Genomic DNA, 5,357 nt, shown 5'->3' on the forward strand with positions numbered 1-5,357 from the left:
TCTCTCGATATTGCTGCTACAGGAGCATATTCGAGGCATGAAAAGTAGAGAATGTTTTCTCTAGCATATTAGAATCAACAATCCTCTCTCCGCATAATTTCAATTGAAAACTGATTCGAAATATGGCTGAATTATATTCACTTACTGTTTTGAAATCTTGTAATCGTAAATGCATCCAATCATAACGAGCTTTCGGTAAAATTACCATCTTCTGGTGGTTATACCTTTCCTCCAAATTTTTCCACAATTCAAGTGGATCTTTCACAGTTAAATATTCAATTTTAAATCCTCGTGCAAATGATGTCAGAGGAAAATCATTGCTTTTGCGTGGTTTTGTAAGGATTCTTGATTACCATCTTTGATGGTTTCTCCAAGTCCATTAGCATTCAAATGTATTTCAACATCAAGCACCCATGACAAATAATTTTTTCCCGAAATGTCAAGGGCAACAAAATCAAGTTTTGCAAGATTTGACATGACAAAAAAAATGTTTGTGTACTTACGTGAAAAGGATTTGCCGAGAAATTGGATTAGTCAGAGCTTGGTTAAAACTTCGTGCTGATAACGTGTTATAAAAATATATAATATATCAAGACAAACATAGAACAAACATAAAGTAGAGGAAGTTCTCTTTCTTGTTGTTATTATTTTCATTCTTTTGGTACATATATATAGGGTTTAAATTTGAAACCGAATAAACTTTTGGCAAATGAAACGCCAAGAGTCAAGAGGAGTTTGTAAGAAACATAATGGGCATTCATTTTTTAATGTTTCATAACAAAATCTTCAATTTATTCTAATTTTCATAGATATTAATGAAGACAAAAGACAACTTTCAATAATGGCTTACAAGTTGGTTTTTAAAAATAAATCATGATTAAATAACTCCTTATAATGCAAACTATTACCATACATTTTTCACAAAATAAATAATTTTCAAACAATATAATTGGTTTCGAAAGGTTTAATACAACATTTAATCCAAAACTAATAAATGCAATTAAACCTTTTCTATTACTAATAATTAATATAAAAAATCATGATTTTATAATGAACTCCTCATGCTTCATCACCTTGACATACAAATATAAAATTAAAGTAGATGTATGATTTCACCTTGACATCATCAAAGGTAGCATTAGGGTCGCGCTTCTCGTGCATGGAAAGACCTAAGAACTGGATACAATGCCAAACACCTGCCTAGGGTTCCTCAAGCTTCAACTGTTTAGAGGCAGGAGCTGCATCCACTCAAGCAAGATACAAATGGTGAATTTTTATAAAAATAGAGAAAGAAGATAAATTTGCAAAATTGAAAATGCAGTTATTTCTCCTAAGCCAGATATGCCAAATGATTGCCTTAGCAAGTAATTAAAGAACAAGCAAGGCAGAGCATGGTTCCCACACACCTAAGCCATGGGCCCCATAAGTTAGAACTGGACTCTAGGGCACGATGAAAACCTAAAATGCACACAAAGCGACTTCAAATGGAATTGGCCACGCTACAACTAAAAAACAGATGATCCCCTAATTCAATGTTAGTGTGATAGAGGACGTAGGTGGTAGAAGGTAGCTTATTGTAACCTCTTGCAAACAGCTTATCCACCATCATGATCTTCTGATCCTAGACCAACCAAATGAAAGCATTGATCTTGCATGGACATGGACTCTTGAAAATGTGAGGGGTGATGTTACATCTTGTCCAACGATCCACAAGGAAGCGATAGAAGGACTTCACAGAAAAGCTACCATTAGGGGTTGGATTCTAAGATCTATGATCGGGGACAAACAAGTTAGAAGAATTGAATTGAATTTGCAAGGCATCAAGCAACACATCAGGGTAAGATAGGGAGTCCCTAGATAAAGCAACGAATTCCCTAATCATACATCAAGGTGTAATAGACGTAGCAAATTCAATAGGCCAAATATAATTCGGTGTTTGTGACAAACGCCCTTTTGCGTATGTACCGCAAATGCACTGGTTTGTCGAAGTAATAATACCTCGGTGAGTGGGTAGTTGAATCCACAGGGAATAATGATTAGAAACACAAATATTGCTATTTAACTAGAATGAAGATGAATCGATAATGATGTGAATAAGAACCAATGAAAATAAAAATAAGAAAAAAGATGGGAGAGGCAATCGATGATAATTGGGGCACCCGTATATTGCTCACCCTAGGACTATTGTTTCAAGTGCAAGACCAATGATTATGTTCCCTAAATAATTCTTAATGAGTCATGGAGATCCTTAAACACACGGTCCCAAAACTTAAGGTCAACCGTGACTAACTATACAATATACCCTGGTGGAGAAATCTCTCAGTCTCCACACCTCACATTGTGTTAGGTTGCTTTAGGCTCTAGGAATTCAAAGTGATAAACCCTATTCCCTAAAATAGATCTAACCCTTTGGTCCATGCAAAAGACCCCTAGTCACAATTAAGCCCCAAATACCAAGGATTACTTCAATGCTTCACTCTATTGCTTGCGTAACTAAGCCCCAACGAATTTTATCTCTTAGCACTTCACTCTATTGTGACTGCAAAGAACTCTTGGAACGTGGAGGTAAGATAAATCACACCGGTAGGAAAAGGGGACGCTCTGCTACCTCTTGACTCACCCTCTCAACCCTCTCCAATCTAGTATTATCTAACCCTCATTGTGTGTCACTCATCCACAAGGATTACCAAAATGGATTCTTAACCCTAGTGTCACTATAAGGGAAATTCAACTCAATAACTATTCATGGTTGGAACTCAATTAAAACATAAATTAAAGGAAGCATAATAAAAGATCAAATAAAAAACATCATCCTAGTGTTTACAAGTCCAAGTGCCCACTAGAGGTTTAGCTCTCCATGGAGCAAAATACAATCAATAATGAAATCGAAAGTAAAAATATGCAATCTATCAATAAAACACCCTTGGTGTTCATGTCGATGGTCTTGTGGAGAGGCCGCCGCGTCCGCTCCAAAAGTCCCCTCGTCAAGTCTAGGGCACACCGCGCAGGATCGGTACCGATGAAAGCTCCCCCAATAACTCTCTTCCGAAGAAAACGTGATGTCAAAGGCCGTAAACCCCTCCAAAACCTAGCCAAAGCCTCTCCAAACCCTAGCCGTAGGCGCCTCCAAAGGTGAAGAAAAGATAGCCAAAAGATGGAAAAAAGGATTCTGAAATCGAGCTGAAATTGTGACCTAAATAGGGCTGGAATGGGGCATCCACATGGGCGTGTGGAATTTCCACACACCCATGTGAATCTCCAGGAAATCGATTTTCTGCGGCCTATGAACAGTAACTACTACAGTAAAATTATTACAATGAATTGCTACAGTACATGCTATAGTACTCCATAAAATACTCCCGAATCCACACTTTTCATCGAGACAACATAAACGGGCACATGTCTATGGTGTAGATTGCGTTGCATCTTCAAATAAAAGCACATTTGATGATAATCTTGCTAGCTTTGTACAAGTCAGAACACATGAGGTTGGCACACACTCACATGTTTTTGAGCACAACTTGTGTCTTCACATTTGTTCACTCCAAGATTTCATCAACTAAGTGCATTTGCAATCTACTTTGGCTTCTTTCTTCTATACTTGTCTCCATAATCCTACATGCACAAAAGAATATAAATACACATGCATTAGCGATAAAATCTAAGAAAAGTGATGCTCATTGTAAGAAAAGAATACTTTGTATTACTAATACACAAGCACTTATCAGCTTACCCCAAAAAGCCAATTATCTAATTAGAACAAAGTCTCAGACCTATTACTAATGATAGGTTGCGTGCAAAGCTTGAAAGCCTTTAGGACATCCTAAATTCCTTGTAAAAAAAAGGGACTCCTATGGGTAGTTCTAGCAAAAAGAGGTAGGTGCAGGATATGTTGGAGGTAGTTTTGTGCAGGGGCAGCTAACCCCATCAGTCCTTGGATTGAGAACATTTCCACCACCACATACCCAACAGGGACTAATTGAAACACCTTGACTGTGCTCCTTTTGTTGGTATAGCCTTTTCCAATTAACTAGACAACATTTTGGGCCGTCCAAATCCCGTCCTCGCCATAGGAAATCACGGCGAATACGATCAATAGACTTAAGAACTTATTTTGGTAGCTTGAAAATCAACATCCAATATGTTGGGATAGAAGAAAGAGTAGGGTAATTCTACCGCCTAAGTTGAAGAAGTTCACTTTCCAAGTATCGAGCTTTAGCCCTAATGAGTGCGATAAGTTTTTCCTAGTCCTGTTTCCTCGGCCTACTACCAACAATGGGGACCCCAATATAAGTGATCGGCAAGGCACTAGGAAGGAATTTAAAGTTTGAAGATCCTCTTGACTGGGAAGCTAATTGAACTTTGTGGAATTATGACATGTTTTGTGGAAGTTAATAGCCAGACTAGACATGCCCTCAAACAAATAAAAAATAAGTTTGATAACACGTAGGTCCTCCTCTCCACAGGCAGTAAGGATGAGAAGATCATCAGCATACTGTAGGTGACACACCTGCCCCAGATTTCCCAAAGAAACTTCGTAGAGCACCTTAGAGGACAACACATGTGTGAACGTGGTATTAAGGACATCCACCACGAGGATGAAGAGAAAAGGGGAAAGGGGGTCACCCTGTTGAAGGCCTTTCTTATACCAGATGTACCCGTAGGGAGTCCCATTTAAAATAATAGAGGCCTTAGTAGAGAAGAGCAGAGTCTTCACCTACCTGATCCAACACGCACTGAAGCCCCTCGCTTCAAGGAGTTCGAACAGGAAGTCCCAATCCACAAAATTGAAAGCTTTTATAAAATCAACTTTGACCACATTGTCATTAATGTTACGCTTTTGGAGATTAGAAATGATCTCCTCTACAACGACCACATTTTCCATGATGTACCTTCCTTTAACAAAGAAGGATTGGGAGTTATCCACCAGTTGGTCAATCATCTTTGACAAATTGGTCGTAAGAATTTAAGAAATAATCTTCAGTGAGGAGTTGATAAAGCTGATAGGTCTATAGTCAAATGCTAAAGAAGGGTTCTGGGATTTAGGAAGAAGAACAACATAAGCCCAATTAATCCTTTCCAAATCGGCAGAGTGAGAAAATAAATCATTATAGAGGATGATTACGTCATTCCTAATAATCTCCCAGTGTTTCTAAAAAAAGGTCAGGGGAAACCATCGAGACTAGGGGCTTTGTCTGTGCCCAGGTTAAAAATTGTGGCCTTGATCTCAAGCTCAGAAAAAGGAGCATCAAGAGATGACAAGTTGACTATGATTTAAAGGAAAGAAGAGTGGTCAAGTTGACATGTCCGTATATGTGTGTAAACCACAAGTGCACAGGTGTCAAAATAATAATCCC

The sequence above is a fragment of the Dioscorea cayenensis genome, chromosome 18 (genome assembly GCF_009730915.1).
Source record: "Dioscorea cayenensis subsp. rotundata cultivar TDr96_F1 chromosome 18, TDr96_F1_v2_PseudoChromosome.rev07_lg8_w22 25.fasta, whole genome shotgun sequence".
In the NCBI taxonomy this organism is placed as follows: Eukaryota; Viridiplantae; Streptophyta; class Magnoliopsida; order Dioscoreales; family Dioscoreaceae; genus Dioscorea; species Dioscorea cayenensis.